Genomic DNA, 23858 nt, shown 5'->3' with positions numbered 1-23858 from the left:
ACAGTTACCTCCTCTTCATTTAGCAAGAAAGTCCTGAACTGCTTTTCGCCTTAGGCCCCTGTTTTTGCCATCACAGGCAGAATGCAAGAGTCAATAGTAGCTTGAATGCACGTGTGAAAGGAGCACAAGGTTTTAGAAGACTGTCATCCTTAGCAGGATATTACCCACATACCTAAGGCTACCATAGCAGTGATGTCATTGAACATGTGCTGTTAAGGTAAAGGGAAGTACAACAATGTATGTCCTTCTTAGCAACAAATGTAATGAATTTATTTTCCCTACATTTGTGGGTTAGGCAGTTGTGTCCTCCACACTTTTACTGTCTACCTACACAGAAATTAGACGTGACTCGGCACATTACCCGTAGTATGGCTCCCTGAAAATATGACTTCAGAAAAATCTAGTATTGACACTTGCAAATACCCATGGCTACAATAATATTTGTTAATCCTTCATAGCCCTGTGAAAACATATAAATGCAGTACAAGTGAAAACAGTTTTAGGAGTAGTGGCCATTTTCTGTCACATGTTTCCGGGGGAGCTGTTTACTTGATTGCTTGTATTTGTCAATCCTTTGGACAGGGTATCCGAACTGGGCTATTATGGAAGCTCTAGGGGAAAATTTCAATATCTTACATTTGACATTATACCCAGTGTTGAAGTGCTATTATGACTACACTTTTTACTTTCATAACATTAACGGTACATTCCTTAAATAAAGGTACAGTTTAGGACAAGACATGTCTGAGGTACACCTCATCTTTTGATGTAATAACTTCAGTACTTACACTACTACTCTGCTATACAAGGTACGTATGGCAAGTTAATACTTAGTGATGCAGTAGTACAACTGCAGTACATTATGTAATGTAGAACAACTGTCTTAGTAACATGTTTAAACAATATGTATGATTTGGAGATGATAAACCATTGCTGAATCAAATGCTGACATTTTTGGTGCCTCATCTCTTACTAGGTGAACCTGCAAAAATGAGTTCTAAACATACAAGTACAGAAGAACAGGTGTTTCTCATGTCAGACTTGGGAAACGCTGAGTTACAAATGAAAACTGAAGAGCTGGTAGGATGCCAATTTCTTTACATTGTGTTGTAATGGTTGCTGTAGTGAACATTACAGTGAGAGTAACTGAAAAAGTGAGCCTTCCTTCTGTACACTGTTAAGAGGTTCCTACTGAAATACAATCTGCACATGTGAGTGTACTAGGATATGCCCAGTATCCCTGTAGGAACTGCATGGAGACCAAGACTGAGCAAGAGCAAGTGCTGCACTTTCTGTAGCTACATACTTTGCATATATATTCATGAAGGTGTAGTTTTAAACACTGTTTCATGTGCTGCACAACTACAGAAACATTACAATATTTTCTGCAAATACTTCACTATATCTTAAGGTCATGAGATCATAAATTTGAATACCTTTTAATTCCTAAAGTAGCGCATTAAGTAATCAGACAAGGAAGTTTCAAAATTTTAGTTACTCGAACCATTTCACTGTGATAGCTGAGATCATGTTTCACATGTTTTGAAAATATTTTACTGATAATCCTGAATGGAAGGCAAATATTTATTTCAAAAAGGGTTTCAAGCGCTTCTGTGTTTTAAAATCATGTCACTTGATTGTCCATTTGTGGATGTTAGTTGACTAAAAGTTATGATGTTTACTTCTCTAGGTACTGCAGTTAATTCTTTGCTGTCATATGTAAGTAAATATTACTACTAATGTAGAAGGCATCTAATGCCATTATTTTGCAGTATTAAGGTGTATTTTTAGCAGGTATTTCTAAAGCAATTGAGTTACTGTTCCTACTGTCTAGTACTATTTGGCAATCAGCTCAGTCTCCTGTAAAATACATGAGAACTTGAAAACCGTAGGAGCCAAACCTTTTGGGGGAAATATGATTTCCCATTTAATTATTCACTACATCAAAAAATACTATTCCCCATCACTTCTTGCCTCTTCCTTGTATTAACCTTGCATTTGCATGTTGTGCCATTGATGACCAAAAAAATGGCAACTCAGTGCAAATCCATGGCAGAAATTAAAACAGAGATCACTATTTCTCATGAATTCCAATGTACCAATGTTTCCCTCTGCTGTGTGGATAATTTGTGTGGGGAAGAGAATTGGTGATAACTCAGTGTAATGACTGAAATTTAAATCTACTGTCTCAATTGGAAAATGCAGACACATCTTGCCACATACTGTAAGTGGGACAGCTGCATAAATTATAACTATTGCTGCATTAATATGTTTTTCAACTTTGTGATTTCTTAGGGAACTACAGACGTGTGAGAAATCTGAAGTGGAATCGTTTCACTCTGAAGAAGTGAGGAAAGCTATCGGTGAATTTGAGGAAAACACAAAATCCAATTTCATTGTGGAACAGAACAAACACTTTTCAAATGTAAGTACGGATTTTGTAGCATTTATGGTTTGACACAAACAAGAAACATCAAAATTTCAATACTGATTGTGCAATTTAACATTGCTATGTCTGCATCGATTTTGTATGAATAATGATAACATTCTGATTCCCTTCCATACGAGTATTATGGTAAAACAGTTGCTACCTCTACTTGCGTCACTTTAGGGAGACAAAGGGTCATCTCTTTAAGAGCCCAGCACATAGCTTATACATCTAGCTTCAAACATCAAGAAGTATAGATCAACAAAGTTGATGTATTCATATCATGTGACACTACAGCCAGACTCTCAAAAAGTTCATCACTGGATAGAGAAATGGAATGCAGAAGTGAAGGCACATACCATGACTCTGTGTGCAGATAACACAGTTGTTATAGCAGTACAAGAGGACAATCAGGTACCTGAAAAATAACATAGAAGGGAAAATTCAGAAGGGAAATCTGAATGAGTATTTCAAAGCTATAATCAGAGTGCTCAGAAGTGGCACACACAATCAGGGGCAGGCAATGACAGAAGGCTGCCACAGAACCTAAAACAGTAGGAGTACTAACCGTTGCTGCAACCAAAAGTAGTTTTATGATACAGAATCATGGACAGTGAAGTCAGAGCAGCTGAGGAAAGTAGAGGTGATGGAGATAAAGTGCATGAGAGGTGGTAGGATGCAGACTGGGACACTGAAAGAAACTACATCAGAGCAGTAGCCCAAGTAGCTCAAATTGCTTAGACGTTCAGCAGATTATGGCAGTTTGGGTATACTTGTTGAAAAGCAAAGGACAATGTGGTGCAGAAGATTTGGGGCAAACAATAAGTTTGAGGACCTGAAGGTGTCCAGCAAACAGATGAACACATTGCACAAGTTAATACCTATGACAGTTTGGTATGACTGCTGAAGAACATAGGAGAGAGTCATTGAATGTAGTGATATGTTGACACAGTACACTGATCCCATGCAGAACATGGAATCAAAGGCTCTACATCACAGCAACATGCCTTCTGCATGTTGCAGGCATGCTGGATTTCAGAGAAGAGAACTTATCCCTTTACAGGAATACTGGATTGAATCAAGGTTATTTTCTTACTTCAGTGAATGCTCTGTCATATGTTGACCTATTCATACAGCTGTAGAAAGCTTACAAGTGGTACAGTGTTAATACCTTACTTTTCCACACTACATACACAGGCCCATCTGTTCATATCAGCCAGCTTCTGCTTGAATTGATGTACCTTATGCAATGTTTTTTGAGCAGAATATGTATCGTGTTCAGTTTTCAGACTTGTCTGTATAACATGTATGACTACTGAACTCATTGTTTCACTGCTGTTATATGTCATTAGACAAGAAATTGTGATGACCATGACATGGCTTTAATATCTTTACATTCCTTCTCAGTGGGGTAGTCTCATTTCTTAGACAAACATTGAAACTGCTATCTCTGAAGGGTGGTGGGGTCATTACTTACTGTACACTTCTTCCACTAACACTTGTTGAGTACACATTAATGGTTAATACAGTTAAAGAAGTCACTTTTTAAAAAGGTTCAGTTCACTGGACTCTGGTTTGCTGTGAATTTTTTTCAGTACTTCGCTCTGTACGTATGGTAACGACAACAGTTTAAAAGAACATTGCTGCCTTCTCAATTGACGAGGAAGGTTATGAGCCACAGTTTAGAAATAAAAAATGTCAGTCCGACATCCTGCTGTGGGATCTACTGGCAGAAGAGGTTTAGTTAAATGAAAATAATCATGAAGGGTCATACTGATAAAAAATGCCACATAGCTCATAACTGCATTGAACGTAGAGCTTCATTTACTGTGTGTTTGACGTCATGCACCCAAAAAAAAAAATAATTGGTACTCTTACTGATTCTAATTCATTTACATTTCTTGATTGTGTCTGTGATCTCAAAATAGTCGTGCAGAATGAGAAGCACTTCTGTTAACAAAAGTGTCACAAAAGGTTATTTTTGTAATGCTGCTGTACATTTCCTGCAATAGCTATTCACATATTCCATTTCTCAGTTGAATTTGCCACATACTATAAAGCACACGGAATGTAATTTTGTACACCTACTGGGACATGAACAGTCATTGTTGGAGGGCCTTCTACACATAAATTCCACAATTTCATATCTGTGGCTCCACAGTATTGCAGGTTTGCACCAATTAGACAACCAGTTTTATAGAAGGGTTGTATCCCTTGTACTACTTGACGTGTGTATGCGTGCTATGTGTGTGTGTGTATATATATATATATATATATATATATATATATATATATATATATATATATACACGCACACACAATGTGGTTTAATTCTATAAATATATAGATGCGCATATGCATATACACATACATATATGACATAGATTTCCTGGAGACACATCGATATCAGAGAGGTCCATGTAGATGTTCTTCGTGTTTCACTGTTGCAGTCATTACATTTGGGTTATCCGCTTGCACCCTTGGTCAGCCTGATTAACAAAGTCTTGGGTCCTGCATCAATTGCTGTCCCTTCTTCCATGACATCAGGTCGTCAGGGGTATAAAGCATGCAGCCGACGCCATTATAGCAGTCTTTCTTACCGTGCGGTGCCCGAAGCAGAAGCAGCTCGTAAGTGCCGGTCAGCTGACTCCTGAAATTTTCATTTTCGAGTTTCAGAACTGAAGTCTTCAACTAAAAGCTAAGTACCCCGTTGAGGAAACTTTTTCTTGCTCCTTACCGATGTCACTATAAGTTAATTGCATTACTTGTGGAAAGCAAATACCTCATAAAGATTTTCATTTGTACTGTATTCCTTGCCTAGGCCTTGACCACGACATACCTTACTGTTGGTTTTGTACTTTATTTAATCAGCGCACTATCCATTGTCGGTACATTTTTGCCTCTAAATATTTCGGTTCTCAGTTTAATTATCCAGAAATGTCGTCGGTTAGCCATCCAACTACCAGGATTCTGAAAAAATGCAAAGATAAAGACAGAGACAGGCTGCCGAGGTCCAAAACAGCCAACAACGCTTCTCCTAAGCCAGTTCGCCGGTGCTCAGTGAGGCGCTTTTGCAGCCCCTGATACCCGCTACTTCTGATTCACAGGCCACTACTGAGACCCATTTGGAGTCCAGTATGCCACAAGATGCTTCAACTATGGAACCCGCGGATGTCTCTACCTTGGATGGGTCTGGAGCCGCTGTGCAGGTACCAGCTTCTGAGGGTGTATTCAGGCCTATGGACTTGCATATTAAACCGATGCCTCCTTCTTCTCTTAGGCCTAAATCTCGAACCATGCCTAAAAAAACAACGCCCAGGCCACATGCTCAAGCCTCTATGCCCAAAAAATAAATGATAAGAATGGCTGAAGCTCTAATAACTCTAATCAGGGGTAGCCAACCCCCTCCCCTTTCTAAGAGGCCTAGGACTGAAGTGGGTTATGAATCTTCTGACCAAGATTCTGTTTTTTCTGATTCTTGTGATGATCTGGATTTGCCCTTATTTACTTATGAGGATTCTGATGCAGAGGACTCCATTCCGTCTGCTTCCCCTCCAGGGGATTTTTCTTTTGGGGAAACCTTACATACTCTAAGGGAGTATTTCCACTGGGAAAGCCAGGATTTTTCTGATTCAAAAAAGAGGCTTAGGGATTTCTTACTCCTACCTCAGCATAGGTCTTTAGTTATTCCTCCTGTACTAGACATTGTTGATGATGCTTTTTCGGAATCTAGTTTGGCCCCTGATTCCTTGCCTCCTGCTCCCAGAAAACCAGACGGATACTACAGGGTCCTTGAGTCACACAAGTTCCTTTTTAAAAATCCTATTGCGGATCCAGAGACTATTTCACAGGGGCCCTAGTGCATTAAGGCTTCTACTGCTAAAAATCGTACCCCTTCTGATAGAGACCCCAGGGCGCTGGATAGATGGGGTAAGAAGGTTTACACTTCTGCAACCTTGGCCATTAGGGCTTTAAACTGCCAGTTTCATATGTTAAAGTATCAGCAATATGCTATGTGGTATCCCCAATGGGAACAGAAGTAACCACAGTTTGAGTCTTCTAACTCATGTCCTTCCTGAATGGCAAGGACTGTGTTACTTTAACCAATTCTAGAGCACTGTTGCTAGACGTTGAAGGTATAGGATTCGACTCCCCAGCCACAGAGGCTATCAGTTCACTTTCCGTGGTATTGGGGTTAACTTTCTCAGTCAGATTATTATTAGTCAAATCCCTTGGTTGATTAGACTTAAAATTGTTCACCCCCCCCTAGTGCTAGAATAACCAGCTTGTTCAGTACGCTTGGAGCCCATATCAGTTCTAGGCCATGTAAACACATGGGCTTTCAAAAAATCTGATGAGTCTCTATTTTATGCTTTTTTTGTTATTGTTAAAGAAATTTAAGCTCTCAGTAGAGAGGAATTCAAGTCAGACTTTGAAGAAAATGTGTAACCAGTTAGAGACTCATTGATATGGAACATATCTACTCGTGTTTTGACTGTTGATGGGATGTTTGTTTTGGAGAATGAACTTTCTTTTATTCTCACAAGAGGCAGTGATTTGACTGATAACTCTGCTTGACGTAAAACTTTTTAGTAGAAATGTATTGTTGAAATTTGAATTTGATAATGTGAGAGCAAATGATTGCTGTTTTAAAAACCTTGCCTGTATATTCCTAATTCCCATCCATTGGTTGATGCATTTAACAAATTGGTGGAGAATGATTTGTATGAATTGTATGATGGTAAGAAAATACAGTATACCCTAGGAATAGGAAGTATAATCTTAGCATGAGACAGAGAGCAGCCTTGACACAGTTACAAAAGGATGATACTGTAGTAATTAGGCCAGCTGATAAAGGCGGCCCTATTGTGATTATGAATAGGTGTGATTATTATGTGTCTATGAAAGTGATGTTGAGTGATAGTAGTCTTTATTCTACTATTGACATGATGCAAGTCCATGCTTTAGAGCTTAGGATATTTGGTATGTTGGAGGATATTTTGAAAAGTGAATTAATTTCTTATGATTTATTTAATTATCTGAAGTTGGACCATTCCCTCATATCTATCATACAAGGACTCCCCAAAATACATAAAGATGGGGTAAAACCACCTTTAAGACCCATTGTAGCTGGAAGAGGTTGGCGCACAGAACCTTTCCTGCTTTATATTGAGAAGTTCTTGCGTCCAGCACTGGATAGGAGTGATTTTGTCTTGAAGGATTTCAAACAGTTTCTAATGAATTTGTATAGTTTTACTAATACATTACCTATGGATACTGATTATTATCTTGTCACTTTAGATATCCAGTCCTTGTTTTCAGTTATTCCGAATACTGAAGGGATTGAGTATGTGCAGAAGTATCTTACTAAACACAATGATTACAGTTGTGGTTTCATTGATCTATTATGTCTATTCCTGGAAACTGTCCTTGAGAATAATGTCTTCATGTTTGATGACATTATTTATTTACAGAAGGATGGCGTAGCTATGGGCACTTCTTGTGCCAATAGCTATGCCAATATGTTTATGGCATCATGGGAAGAGGATTTCATGTTTGAGATGGAGCTTTACACCAGGTATGTCCCTTTTTATTGTCGTTTTGTAGGTGATTTGTTCCTTATTTGGACAGGTAGTGAGGAACAGTTGACAGCTTTTTATGAACAATTGAATGGAGCCACTAGTTATTTGAAATTTGCTTTGGCCTTTTCATTTTCTAAGAAAGAGTACTTGGATGTTTTTGTACAAAGACTAGATAATGGTATGGTTAACACAGATGTTCATATGAAACCTTGTTATAGGAATACCCTGCTTCACAGGCATAGTATGCACCCAAATTATGTCTTTAAGAATGTAATTAAGGGTCAAAGGATGAGCGCATCCAGACTTAATGTATCTGAAGATGGTTTTTATTCAGAGTTGTCTAATTTGAGGGACAAACTTTTTGATAGGGGTTACCATACCTCGGAGGTTAATAAGATGTTGGAGGAGATACCGAACCTCAGAAGGGGTCTGTCCTGTCCTTATTTTTCTCATCCTGTGAGTGTTGATGGTCACATAATGCCTAATAAAGAGCAGGCAAGGGTAAAGGTACCACTATTATATTCTAATGACATTACCATTTATTATGGGCATGATTAGGAAAAACTGGGATATTTTAACTGTAGACGCTGACCTGAGAAAGATTGTAGGGGATGCACCTAGTTTTTTGTTCAAGAATAAATTGAATTTGAAGAGAATGTTATGCTATCCAAGAGATATGATTGTCAGTGCATCTGTTGAGAAGTTTTCTACTAATCCATGTGGTGGGTGCAATTTTTGTGGAAATATTGACAATAGTGGCCAGTTTGTCCATCCAGACACAGGTCAAAGATTTGTGTTCAGAGTTTCTGCTGACTGCCACATACAGCATGTGGTGTATCTTGCTTACTGCATGATGTGTGGTTCATACTACATAGGGAAAATGGACAGAATGTTCAAAGATAGGATTAGGGAACATCTGTATAATATCCGGGTACGTTCAATTAACAATGCCCTTTCCAAACATGTTATGCAGAAGGGAGATGAACATATGTTCAGATTTATCATTATAGATGTTATTACACCTTGCCTACATGAAGGGGATATTAGGAATTGTACTGAAAATAGAGAGGTTAAGTGGATTTTAAGGCTTAGGGCTGATAGAGGTAAAGACTTAAATGAAAAAGCCTCCCTGAAACCTATTTTAAGGTCCAGAGGGCTTAGGGTTATATAATTATGGTTTTTCCTATGTAGTCATGTAAGTACATACTTTTATATTTTCATGTTGATATTTTGTATGTATATGTGTACTTTATTATTATGTGTCAAATGTGTTTTTCAAATATAATTTGATGCTTCTAGGCTGATGTGGTTATGAAATGTGTTTGTTATTTTTATATCTTGTTGCTTTAAGAGCAGTTTATTAATTTATGTGGGCTGCTTTTTGATTGGTTGTGTAATTGTATTTATTTGGACTGAATGGCGTAGTTTTTTATGATCTGAAGAAGCTATTAGTGAAAGCACTTACCTGTTTATTAACCTGAATTAACATTTTTTTTGGTCCTTTGTGCCTCTGTTTGTTCCGTTGCCTGCATTCTTATTGTTTTTTTCTTCCATTTATCTACTGACAACAGCACATTTACACCCTGGAGTATTTTTTGGTTTTATTTTGGATTTATTTTCCTATACCAACTTGTGAAGAACATTGGAAGAGTGCATTGGACCAATACAAAAGGTGATTGTGACACCTGGTATTTCAACCTTTCTTGGCAAGCAATAATATGATCAAGGCACACATACAGCTTTGGCTGACTAGCATACTGCATGTGCATATACCAAATACATCCATGTTTCCTCTGCTGCTAAGTGCTTTTCAGCTCCAGACACAGCATACACTATCCGATTCTCATTCTGTCACCTAAAGGTAAACATCTATCATACTGAAGATTGCAGTATTGGTTATCACTACATGTCCTTCTACAGTTGTACACTTTTGGAGTCACAGCTGGAAAGTAATGAAGAGAGGCCCATGCTGTTCTATGCATGTTGACATTCATTTTGTGTGTCCATATGAGTAGTTTGTGATGCTCTGCTTATCACTGCAAGGCTTACACAAAAGGTCTTTATTAACATATAACATTTGTGCACAGCTGCTTGGGAGCAATATCCGTGGACTGTACTTAATTGCACATTGGAAGGTTTCACACTACATCAGGTTTAATTCTGATGTCACTACTTAACTTTCGGTGCGACTGCTAGGTACTGGTGAAAATGGCATTCTTTACTTATCTGATGTACTGTTTTGTTTACATTGATATGATTTTCAATGATAGGTGCTCATGTCACTTGGGAGCACTTATGGTCCACAGTAATGAATGCATGTTGTTTCATTTATTTATTGCATTTACAGTGGAGGCTCAAGGAGAAAAGCTGCAAGGTATGATATGTAATGCGTTCAGTACTAAACAATAACAAGTATAATAATGCAGTTTCACTGAGTACATAGCATAATACAATTCATGCTTCTATTCATAAATACTAGTTAACAAGTGTTGTATTGAGACATAACTTAAAGAATAGTGATGTGTAATACAGGTCGGAGTACCTTAGCACATATAACAGATGGAGGTATTAGAACAATTAAGCCCATCTGAGTGTTAATACACAGTAGTGCTATCACAGTAATTTGGGTGTGCCAGTTTGAAGTACCGTATTTCTTTGTAAATAAAACCTAACCAGAGAATAAGGCTAGCATGGTTTTCCAGGGTGGTCATGATATAAACCCTACCCCAAAAATAAGCCCCAGTTAAGGTTGTCAACAACACATGACAGACATGTTGAATTATAAAATAATAATATTGACACCCGTTGACTGAGGTTATCGTACTCTGCTCACCATTTTCAGACCATTCAGACACCCAACTTCTTCTCTTTGTAGAAAGTCATAAGATTCTTTGCCTGGGAGTCCTCCACAATTCATACTGTAACCCTAGCCATCACTCACACTTGACGGTTGAGATCCTTGGCCTATAAACACTGGCACACGTATTTTGATCAGTCAAAGTACAGACAACGTGCGTAAAGCATGCGCACGTGATAGTGCATGGTTGTGGTTGTACCTTCTCTCTGTAGATAGCGCCATTTTGTGTTGCCACTCCAGTCTCATAAGTCTTCAAATTAACCCCCCCCAGACAAGATGAGTGCAAAGAGAAAGAGCTATTCCGTCGAGTACAAGAAAGGAATTGTGGCGGACTCCCCGGGAAAGAATCTGACTGCTTTCTGCAAAGAGAAGTTAGATCTCTGAATGGTCTGAAAATGGCGTGCAGCATACGATAACCTCAGTCAACAGGACTACGAGGGAAATGCTAAAAAGTGCAAGTGTGGATCAGGTCAGCAACCATTATTTCCTGAGCTGGAAGACATCATCTGTGAGTGGATTGCTAACAGGAGAGCAAAGGCTTTGGTTGTGTGCAGGGCTGATATCCAAGCTTTTGCCCTTGCAATGGCACCACAGTTAGAAATATCCCCAGAAGAATTCAAATCATCACAGCATTGGCTGGATGGCTTCCTTCAGCGATATGAACTGTCTCTAAGATCAACAACACTGTTCAAGCTGAAAGATACTGACATTATTAAACATGCACTTGCATTCAAGTCCTTTGTTGATGGCATTGACTTTTCTAAATACCAACTCTCCAACATGATTGCTATGGATGAAACTGCAGTGTTTATGGGCCAAGGATCTCAAACAACAATTGATCAGAGGGGTGCCTCATCAATATACATTCTCTCCAGTGGTTACGAGAGTTCACATTTTACCTGTATTTTGACAGTTCGTCTCGATGGAAAGAAAATCTCACCTCTAATCATTAGTAAGGGCAAGAAAAATAAGACTGAACGTATTTCAGGCATTTACATTCTTGAAACCGAAAAAGCCTGGTGCACACAAGCAATTATAAGGAAGTGGGTTGATGTAATGCTGCCACTTGTTTTGCGAGGTGGCAAAAGAGGTCTGCTAGTCTGGGATTCAGCCAGCACTCAGAAATTCCTTGCACAGAGAAGAATAGATCAAATAATGATTCCCGCTGGAATGACTGCCTATCTCCAGACTCTTGATATTGCAATAAACAAGCCATTCAAGGACCATTTGTGCATGGAACTCAATGACTACATTGAAAATAGAATGGAGAGAAATCAGCATGGAAACTTTGTGAAGCCTAGCCTGCAAGAGGTCATGACTTGGGTGAAAAATTCATGGGATAAAATCACTGACAGCTGTGTTGCCAGTGCACTGCGAGCAGGCTACATGGACAAGCAGTGCTCATTTAAGGGGGGCTCTAGTGCTAGGAATGACAGATGGGGCCAATGGTTTTACAGGAAATGGAGTCACAAGAAATTCAGGTCGAAATTCGGGGGTTGGACACTTATGAAAATGTTCCAGAAGATGATGACATGACTGTATTTGAATAACTGTGAAAGGCAAGGTGCAGATATTCTGAAGTTGAAATGTTTGGTGCACTGTTTATGTAGAATTCTCACACAACTATTAGCGCGTTACTTATAACTGTTGTCCAATAACAGAAAGGTATGAAATAAATGTCAATTTGTGTACATGAATAAATGTCGATTTGTGTTCATTAATAAATGTCGATTTTTGTACATGAATAAATGAATAAAGGTAGATTATTGGACGGTGTGGGTAAATAAGGCATCCCCTGATAATAAGCCCAAATGCGTATTTTGGCGGGGGAAAGAGTAAAAGACCCGGTCTTATTTTCGGGGAAATACGGTAGGTATTGTACTTTTAAGATGTACAGTGCAGTGAGGTATTGGAAGGAGGATAAGCAGGTTAAGTGAATCACTGCTTTAAAGGTAGGTATAGCAAAGCTGATGGGGAGGGTACTGGAAAGATATGTCCCAGATGAGGAGTACAGATAGTCAAGAGCCATAGAGAAACTGTTTTAGTAATGTTTTGAAAAGATGAAGGTATGCGATACACCTGAATGATATAGGAATGCTATTACAAGTGGTAGCTTCACTGTTGAAATAGAGAATGACCGCAGCAGCTGTTTGTAGTTTGCAGACGGTAATCTGTTGCTCTCATTTATTTAACCAAGCGGGGTGGTTTGGAAGATAGTAACAGAGCACTGGTCTAATTTCTGGGCAATCCGGTAGGATGTGGATTATTTTATGAGGTAAGGTGAGCTGAGTATCCCATAGGTGGTAAGGAAGCTTGAGCCCGTTAAGTGTTCATAGTGCTAAACAGTGTAGGGTCTGCTAAGGCTTGTTGCAAGCAAGTCTGCTGACTTTGTTATAGCACTGTTTCATTACATAACTGAGTAATGCTTCAAATTTGTCATGGTAGGGAATCCATATAGGACAGAGGGTAAGAGTTAAGTGGTACCTACAATAACCTTGGCTGAGTCTGTGAGGAATTTTTTGACTCTGTGTAGGGAGCCTAGCTCTGGATGGGTTTTTCTTGATGCTGTTGCTGATATGCAAATAAAATTAATATTCTCATCAGTTGTCATGCCAAGTTGTTTTCTCTGGGGGGACTTCAATGGTGTTACTATTTAAGGAAGAAATGTGACAGTTGCTTTTCCATGGAAATGGGATTTTGGGAAACAAATAAGCAAGTTAAATTGGAATGTAGTATCAGATGATTATCCTGTAGCCAACTTTAATCAGAGTTAAAGGCTTCATGTTTAATTCTCTAAAGATCTATTAGATTGTAGGAAATGTACCATGTTATTTTTACCTAAACTCAGAAGTTAGCACTTATTTACTGCCATTTCCCATATGTCATTTTCGTCAGTGTCATTGACAACAGCTTCCTACTATCAGTTGATTTGCATTTAACTCTTTCCCATCAGCTGCTCATAGTATATGAGAAACCTTTTCACGAGTCCTTCGATCAAAAAGTGAACTAGCCATTGTAGCTGATCAGATATCAGCTGTTGGAGTAATGACTGGGAAAATTGACCTATCCACATGAGGATGCAATCCTGCAGTTGGTATCTAAGTAGCAGAGGGGTACAGGAAGGCTTTAGTCCCTGCAAACAGATGGCTGTGTAATATTTGGGCTTTTCAATGACTGTGTGATTATGCATTAATGACCAGTCAGTAGTCTCTCGAGCCACTGAGTGTTTCATGACAGAATATAATGCTGTTGACAGAACAAATGCATATGTTGAGAAAACACACATATGATGTGTCAATAGTGAACTACTCCCAGTAATGTGTCAGTAGGTTTACCTAGGGAATAGCAGGGGAAAAGGACCTGATACAAGGTTATCCTGTTTTTCCACCTGAGAAATGGTTAAGAAATTACTTGGATTGTTTCTTAAACACAAACTTGTCTTTGCTTTGGCTCATTAGCAGCAGTACAAAGAACTGCCTGCTCACACCCTTGTTCTCCCCTCCCCTTCCCTTCCATGTTTATTACCTTAAGACAATCCCAAAGTTAATAAATATTACCTGTGGCAGGCACCATTTTTAAAACTACAACCACCCTTGTCACTATCATGTGTTCATTTATCAGTTAACTCTGTTACCGGATTGTTTCCAGCCCCTCATAAGAGCAACTAACAGGGTCTCTACCCACTTCGCTCACCACCCTGCCCCCTATTCCCTCCTGCCCCCAGTGGTCCCACCTTTATTACACACAAACCCCTCCCATCTTTCCAGTAGCCAACCACAGCGCTAACCCAACACTACCTCCTCCATCTTCCCACTACTATCACACCTCCTCAACTAACATGTACAAGCATACCTTACCTATGCTCACTGCATGTACTCTCCTTGCATACATCTTACATCCTACCAAAGCTCCATCATTCCCCCACTCAACCACTACCACTGTACTACTACTCACACCACCACTCATGTCTCACCCTCACTCAGCTCCCCTCCCACCAACTCAAGAAACATCCCTATGCACCCCCCACATACTCTACCAACTATATTACTCAAACATAAAGCATCCCTACAACTTAACACAGTAACCTTCCCACCATACCTATTACCCAAAGAGCACAATCATAAAGTTTCCCTTATAAACAAACACATTCAAAAACTGAGAAAACTAATAACCTCATGCATATCTAAACTAGCCCTAAGTGGAGATATCCACCCCAACCCAGGCCCTACCATCTCCAACCCCAATCCTCATAATCAGACTAGAAACCACAACTTCTCCCATATTACAGCCAATAGAAAGCCAAGTGACTTCCTTCTACTAAGCCTAAATATTAGAAGTATATCCAACAAAGTCCATGAACTTCATGCCACCATAGACTTGTACTCCCCAGATGTAGTCATCCTGGCAGAAACCTGGCTTAAACCTCACATTACCAGTGTGCAAATACTCCCTACAGGTTATGGCATACTAAGAGTAGACCAGCTAAACAAGAAAGGAGGAGGTGTAGCCATAATATTTAAACAGCATCTAAACATCCAGATCTTAAAATCATCAGCTCCACAAATAGGCAATGAAGAAATAATATATACCAACCTCAAAATAAACCAAAACAAAACCATCAACATAATTGGATGCTACTTCCCACCTGGCCAAAACATCCCTCCACTACAAAACCTCCTCAGCTGGTCTACCCACCATCTCCCCCAAGAAACTATCATTTTAGGTGATTTCAATATTGACTGGCAATCCTGTTCTAGCAACCATCCAACCCATCATGTAAACCTTCATGGCTTCACCCAACTAGTCCAGTCGCAAACCAGGATAAATAAAAACTCCAGCAAGCACACTACCCTGGACTGGATACTAGTCAGTAAGAGCCCCCAGTCATATATAACAGGCTGCTTATCAGATGGCCTCAGCGATCACTCCCCAACATTCCTACTCAAAAAATACCTATACCGAGCTAAACCTGTCATCTGCCGTCAAATAAGTAAAAAACTAAACTTTAACCCACTCACATTCATCTCATCCCTCAAATAATGTAACTGGCATCGTCTAAAGTACCTCAGTCTTGATGACGCAGTTGAATTTTTTAATACTACCTTCCTGAGCATCCTTAATTACCATGACCCCATAAGACTTTCCAGAATCGAAGCACAACCCTCCCCATGGCTACAGAAAACCACTAAGTCAGAAATGAAAAACAGGGATAAAGCCTGGGAGCACTGGCTGCAAAACCAAAACCCCCTCAACTACACAGAAATTCCTAGAACTGCACAATAGAGTCAAAAAGCTAATAAAACAGGACAAATTCCAATACTACCAGTCTGCCCTAAACTCCTCCCAACACAGCCCCAAACAATTCTGGTCCTCCATAAACACCATCCTCCACCCAGGTAAAGTCAGTACCCCTTCTCCTAACATCCCTCACTCCTCAGAAAATATTGCTATGGCATTCAACACACACTTCACACAAACCATACTATCTAAACAACACAACTTCCCTCCCCTCCAACCCACACCTTCAACTAGTAATCTCCCCACTGCCTTCTCTTTTTCTCCTGTACCTACCTCCAACATAAACAAAACTCTTAACTAAACTTAAGCCCACCAGATTAGCAGCAGACAACCTCCCAAGTGAATATCTACAAATCGCAGCTGATGCTCTGACCTACCCAGTATCCATCTTAACCGATCTCTGTCAGAAAGTTACGTTCCCACACTGTGGAAAGTATCACATATAATTCCCCTCCACAAAGGCGGACCCTCCACAGAACTAACCAATTACCACCCCATAACTATTCTCTCTCCACTCTCCAAAATACTAGAGGGATGCATACACTCTCAGGTCTGACTACCTCCTTACTAACAACCTCCTTTCCAATACTCAGCATGGTTTCTGACCAAACCATAGCACCACCACTGCCTTACTGTCCTTTACTAACACTATCCTTCAGCATAAAAACAATGGCTATCTCTCCTCTGCTACTTTCCTAGACATATCTAAAGCATTTGACATGGTCCCACACAAACAACTTATCTCTGTCCTCAATAACCAATCCTTCTCACAATCAGTCACCAACTGGTTTCACAATTACCTGTCTGACCGCCAACAATCCATTGTATGGCAGAATGACATATCTCCCCAACTACCTGTCTCCATAGGGGTTCCCCAAGGATCCATCCTTGGACCCCTACTCTTCTCTGTTTTCACCAATAATCTAGTCTCTGCCACCAAACATGGCACAATCATACAATACGCAGATGACTTGACCATCATCTGCTCAGTCCAGTCCCTACCCAAACTGCAAAAAGTCACACAGGAAGCCTTTTCCTCTGTTGAAACTTTATCCGATGCCCAATTAATACTCGACCCAAACAAAACTAAACTACTCATCTTCCAACCCACCAAACATACTCAAAACAACTCTCACTTTAACATCACAGCAAAAGACAACACCACTATATACCCAACTGAACACACCAAATCTAGGAGTGGAAATGGACAATAAACTAAAATTTGACATTCACATATCCATGACCATAAAAAAGTCCACAAAAAACTAGGAGCGCTATACAGAAATAAGCAGCTTCTCACCAAAGCATCAAAGATTTCAATAGCAAATTCCCACCTTATCTCCACCCTACTATATGCCTCTCCAATGTATACCAACCTAAGGCAATGCAATCTAAACAAGCTAGAGACCTGCTACAACAAAATCGCCAAATTTGCCACAGGGGCATCCTACCGAAGTCACCACTGTCTCTCACTTGCTGAACTGGGCTGGCTTGAACTCCCTCACCTCCTTCACTGATATCAACTCTCACTCGCCCACAAACTAGTAAACCATCCACTAAATGGCCCATCCCTCTAGAATCTACTTCAACCCTATCGCACCACCAGACCACTAAGATCCAGCAACAAAAATCACTTGCAGATCACTAAAGCCAATAACTCTGTTGGTGAAGCACTATTCTCTTGCGCCATAGCTAAATTATGGAACTCCCTCCCACCCACAATTACCTCCATACCATCATGCACCCACTTCAAAACTTTACTAAAAGCGCACCTAAAAACATGCTAGCTATGCCCTTGCAACTCCCACTCTAATATCACCCACCCCATCCAACCACTACCTTTCTTTCCACTCCACTAACTACCTTGATTATAGCAAGCTCAGATAATCATAAGCCAGTACTTATTATACAGCAGGAACTTCTTCATGTAACATTTGTTAATGTCTGTTATGTACTTCACAGATAAAGATTCTAGTTGTCTACTGATGTACTATGTTCTTAATCTGTAAATATATTGTAAGTAATTGCTATGTAAATTGTTAATCGCTATGTAATCCAATGTGTAACTACTGTCTATTTTAACTGTGGAGCTTTTCTCCCCGGGCCTCCGCTGAAAATGGACCTACATCCAGTCGGACACTCCCGGTCAACAAATATAAATAAATAACTAAGGACCACTTCTGAGTATTTCATTCTGAACATCTAAGTGCTGTTAAGTATAAATGGATATCAACCAAAATGCATGTTTCAAATGATCCAGCATTGTTGATGCATTACACTTGCGCCTTCATATGCATGCAGTTAGACTACACAGACTCCAGTCAAAATGTGATTGATAGTACAGTCGTGACTTAATTTATAACTGTAATATGTAGCACAACTATACCAGTGCTTTCACAATGATAAATTTTGGATATCTATTTAAAAATTTGGTAGTTATAAATGATACATACATTTCAGATATTGCTGGTAATACTTTTGTTTATGCTTACTTTTAAAGGGAGATGAACACACTATCTTACAACAAAGACAGCTTATTTAGCATACACAAAAGATGAATTGTCCAGCAAAAACCCTTATCGTGTTATGTCTTTTCTGTATTATAAGGTATGCAGTTATGTTTTGCCATTTCTGTCAGTATTTCTGTAGTGACAAACACAGGGGATGCAAACATAGTTTGTGTATTTTCTGCAATATACTTAACAGTGCATGTACATTGCAAATGTCCACTTCATTATGGTAACTGTTTAACAGTATGATAGAGTCAATGACATGTGAAAATATTACTTGTATAACCTGCAAAATGTTAACATTGTATAAGGTAGTTGTATATCCCTTACATGTTACAGACCCACTTACACTGATAAATGGACTATAAAACTGAATTCATGACATAGAATATCAACTGAGAAGGTATCTCAGTCATGAAAGGTACAGCTGAATATCAAATACAATCAAGACAGAACAACCACTTGGGCTGGTGAGCATCATGTTGGAGCATTATATAATACTTGGGGCCTGCTACTTTCCATCTGTTAAGTAACTCCTCTGCAGTCATGAACATGTGCTTTGTAAGATATTCCCACCAAACTGTAGACCAACTATGGGAGCCCACTAGTATTGGATTCACTTAATATTAAATGTTTTTATGTTATTAATCTAAAGGTATACAGCCAAAGGCTGTGATCCTATCACATGATATGTACAGCCTGATAGTCAAGATTTTCATAAGTAAGGTTACAGAACAAAAGCATTATCTATTCATTGTGTGACGTCGTCAGATGTAACTAAAGTGGGTTGTTCATACACTGTTTATGCATGAAGTGAGACTGATAGATGAAGTAGTATGTCCCAAAGAATAACAACTAGATTTTGAAAGTATTTGGTCCTCCTTTTCCATGCTGTGGTCCTTGAGTACAGAATGCCAACCTTAAGGCAAAGATGGGTTTATGGTGATTATTAATGAGGTTTAATGAAAGACATTTAAGTATGTTTCGATCTGCATATTGCTTTACTTATCATGACTACTAACAAAAGTACTGTAGCCAGTACTGCAGCATTGGAAAAAATGGAAAACTGGCATCTAAGAAATTGAAGTATGCTCCTTTGCAGGATGCCAGAACCATACATGTACTGCATACATATTTGACAACATTTCCTACCTGTCAAACCACTGCAATCATGCTGTAAGTGGAGAGGTAACTGTTCCATTGCTTGCTTCTTATGCTAAAAAATACTACTGGTGGATAAGCAAGTGAATAAATGTACATGCACAGATTTTGTTAGTGTGAATAACAGAAGTCTTTCAAGACGGTACATGTTGCATAGTTCAAGATTACAGCTGTCACTTCTTTCGTGTCACTGTTTCATTTTCAGAAGCCAAGAGTTATGGCATTGTATTACATTTAAGTGCTCTTTCCCCTCTAATGCTGCTTATTTGAGTTTGTGGGCCTGAAGGTTTTCCATTCTGTGTGCGTGTCATTTTTTTCAGTTCCTTTCTGTTCTTGTCCACCTGTAAGTGTTTCATATGAATGATATATCGCCCATCATATGAATGATACCTCACCCATCAGCTTTTCACATGTGACCTATGATGGGCAATGGGTTTCAGAAAGGTTTAGTACACTGTAGACTCTGTATTAGTGAAGGTAGCCTCATCATGGTAAGCATGTACAATTGTTACTCTAGTTTACCGCTGAGGTGTTCCCTTTCTTGGTGCCTCAGCAAGCAGAATAGGCTTGTGGGTGAAGCAACATGCTAATGTGGCTGTCTTGGAGAGTGGGTAATGCTACTGAAACAATTGCACACCCCTGTAAATGTCAGCTCCGCTCATTTCCCCAGCCCTTTTTTTTCCAAATCACCTAGCTAAATGAAATGTTACACTATAGAAAGTGGTGAACACTGTCCAGAGATAATGGGCAGGTATTATTTTCTGTGGCTGTACTACTGATGCTGCAAACCTGGGGAGTTGAGGTGTTATATGCATATTTCTTGTGAGAGGGTGGTCACAGTATAGTAAGGAGGGAGGGAGATGTCACCATTGTATGTATGTGTGCAAGTTTGAATATGAGAGAGGGTATATGGGTATTTCTATGACTGTGTACCACTGTTGTAGAACATGTTAGTGTGTCTGGATGTATTTGTGTATGTGCAGTCACAGTACAGTGCTCAGTGCAGAGGCGTGGTGATTAGTTGCTCATGACGCCTTCCTCATTGTGGCTTTGCTATGTCTCTGATTCAGAATTTCTTTCCTTTGAGCTATCGCTTGAACACACAGTGACTGATGAGTGTAGACACAGAAGAATTCTGTGAATGTAATGGAGAGGTGAAATTCAATCATTTACTTACATCATCCATAATGAGCATAAAACTGATTAAAATTGACCATTTTTATACTCAGCACAGGAGAGTACAACAACCAATCAGACAAAGCCAGTACTAAAATGGATACATGCAAAAGGATGAATAGTGAAGTAGAATTCATAATTACTCAGCATGGTAATTACAAGTTCAATTATAATTCAAAGGACAAGCATAACTCAAATAAGTACAACTGTTATCATTGAAATCATAAAGTAAGTTATGTAAACAAATCCAAATACAGAAAAGCATATGCAGCAAATACAGTATGTAGACAATGGTATATAACAGCCCACTGTACAGGGTGTATGCATGACATCACTTTACTGTGGAATGAAACGCTGTTACAGTTATCACTTGGGTGATCTCTTGTCCCACAACTGCAGTGACCCGGTGAGACATATCACCCACACCATTTCTACCAGCAAATAGAAATCATGAGGTAGGGAAAGCAGCGTGCTCCTTGTAGTTTGTTGCTGTACTGCATTGGTACATTGCTACACAGTGTTGTACATGTACCAGTATTCCGGTTCATTTACAAGGGATATGTGAAATGTGCATCCATCACATGTTCTGTTTTGCTACTTCACAGGAGAGTAATTGATCAGCCTGCCAGCATACATGAGCCAAACTCTTCATGTGGCCAGATACTTAACAGGGAAATGGTGGGTGATTCTGTGAGCAGAGCATTGCATTAATCATCATATGCAGATATGCTGTTATTTTTCTTTCTTGATTTTCTTAGCATTTTGTACAGTATCACCTAAGTCGTAAGCAGATGTATGTCAGAGGCCGCTATGCCATACAACTACAAGTGCAGTGAACTCTGAATCCCATTGGCACCTAGGACTTGCCTGACTCTGGGATGCTGAAGGCATGGCTAACTGATGGCTATCACAGGGGGGGGGGGGCAAGTCCTGTTCAGATACTTGCTTGTGAATGCACATTTATCCTCATATTTTTCATATGATGGCATTTCAGGTTAATGACATTTAGCTTCAGCTGTCTGACAAGATAATGTTGCTCCATACTCCATGTATAGTCACTGGCTGTATGTCATGACTGGCCATCCTTAACATGTGCTGTTTGCAGTCATTTTGAAAATGAGAGAGTTTTTGCAGCAATGTGAGGTCACCCACATTTGTAAGATTACTATACAGTAAGGAATACAAGACAATAATTATAGGTGGGAGAGCAGAGGGTAATAAATACATAGTTATGGTCATTAGGGAGAAAAACACAGAGTTGCTTTGATTCTGTAATAAGGGACAATTTGCATACATTTGTTATGTGCAGTTAATGATTATACACATTAGATGACTTATAATGTCCATTTACTGAGTAAAGTAGGATACTGATTAGGATATAAACTTAAAAACAACAGTATTTTCAGCTGTTTTTGAACAGACAGGTTTAATTTCTTACTTTGAAGATGTAAATAAGTTACCTGATTTTTTAAAACTTTTTACAGCTAATAAAGTTTTCATTTGCGTCTTATTCTTGATGCATTGATATTCTAAAGTGTTATGCAGATGCAGTTTGATGTGGGTAACAGTACTCCTGGAAGCAGGTGGTGATAGCTGAAGTATGAATGATATCACTTAATATTACATTATCGGTAGTACTTAAACTGATGAGTCACTCTGTTCAAATTCTGTGTTTAGATGTATTAATGACTTACTGTGGTACAACCTTTAATCTAGTGTGTTCCTTTCACAGTACTTGCACTTTATATTCTCTTGGGATTATATTGCACAGAAAGGTGAAATTATGGCAGAGGTAGAAAGAATAGTATTGTTTCAATTCTGTGTCATACTTGTTTTCTTTGTAGTTAGCCTACATTAGAGAAAAAGTTGATAGAGTGCAAGAGAAGTTCATAGAACAGCACCGTTCAGGAGTGCAAAAAACTGGGGAAATTATGAGACGTGAAAAGTTTTGTTTATCAAGAGCTTTTTCCAGAAAGTGATACTGTGGAAGAAACACGAAGAAGATTTTTCCCGACCAGAAAAGACACATCAAACCTTCTGTTAAAATCCCAATATGAAGAACGCTACTTGATCAGGAAAACATTTTGCATCTTGTGTAGAATTGGCAAAAGCAAACACCAAATTGCAGCATTTTTTTATCCTGCCAGTAGTGTCTCTGAAACGAACTCTGTTCAACAAAATTTCCTTTTTGGTACCAGACAGATTGGCAAAAGAAATTATTAAAAAAATATGGAAACCAGATAACACTGCTGGATGCAACATACAGGACAACAAGATATGCATTACCTCTGTTTTTCCTGTGTGTGTGTACAAATGTTTGTTACACAGTTGTCGCAGCATTCGTTACTCAACTAGAAACATCCATGTGCATTCTGGTGGCATTGAATATCTTGAAGCAGCAGAATGACTAATGGAAACCTGGTTGCTTCATGGTAGATTTCTGCCTGGAAGAAATAAACACTCTATTAAACTGCTTTCCCGGTAAGTTACTTTTGCTGACATTACTGCTGTCACAAAACCAGTTATAAAGACATTACTTGTAATGATAAATGAAATGTAATTATAAGCTGTTTATCAGCCACTGCTGACATGTATATGGAAGACTGCCACAACCTTTGCAAGGATGAGCACTGCTGCTGCAATGTCTCCTATACTCTCACTGAAGTCTTGATGTGAATGGAGGAGTGATGAACAAATGTCAGGTTGTGCCTTCTGTCTAAGAAACAGAACTTGGGAACAGGTCCTTCATCTTGCAGTGTTAGTTGTCCCTCCAGCATCACAGAAGTCCCTTTCTTGTTCCAGACACACTGGCAGAGAAATGATGATGACTACTTGAGGCCACATCT

The 23858-nt window shown here is 39.2% G+C and overlaps 1 long non-coding RNA gene across 1 annotated transcript in view; it reads left to right on the top strand.

Moving 5' to 3' along the window:
- The first annotated feature begins 467 nt into the window (after positions 1–467).
- The window catches only part of LOC122792297, a 45746-nt gene continuing 22355 nt past the window's right edge, over positions 468–23858 (top strand). Inside the window, exons 1-3 of the long non-coding RNA XR_006363304.1 lie at positions 468–1080; positions 2296–2429; positions 18666–18772. This is a non-coding gene — a long non-coding RNA (uncharacterized LOC122792297). The remainder of the gene's footprint in view (positions 1081–2295; positions 2430–18665; positions 18773–23858) is intronic.

This window comes from Protopterus annectens, chromosome 1.part2, assembly GCF_019279795.1.
Source record: "Protopterus annectens isolate FY-2018-M chromosome 1.part2, PAN1.0, whole genome shotgun sequence".
Lineage (NCBI taxonomy): Eukaryota > Metazoa > Chordata > Ceratodontiformes > Protopteridae > Protopterus > Protopterus annectens.
This window is presented reverse-complemented; position numbering and strand designations above follow the sequence as displayed.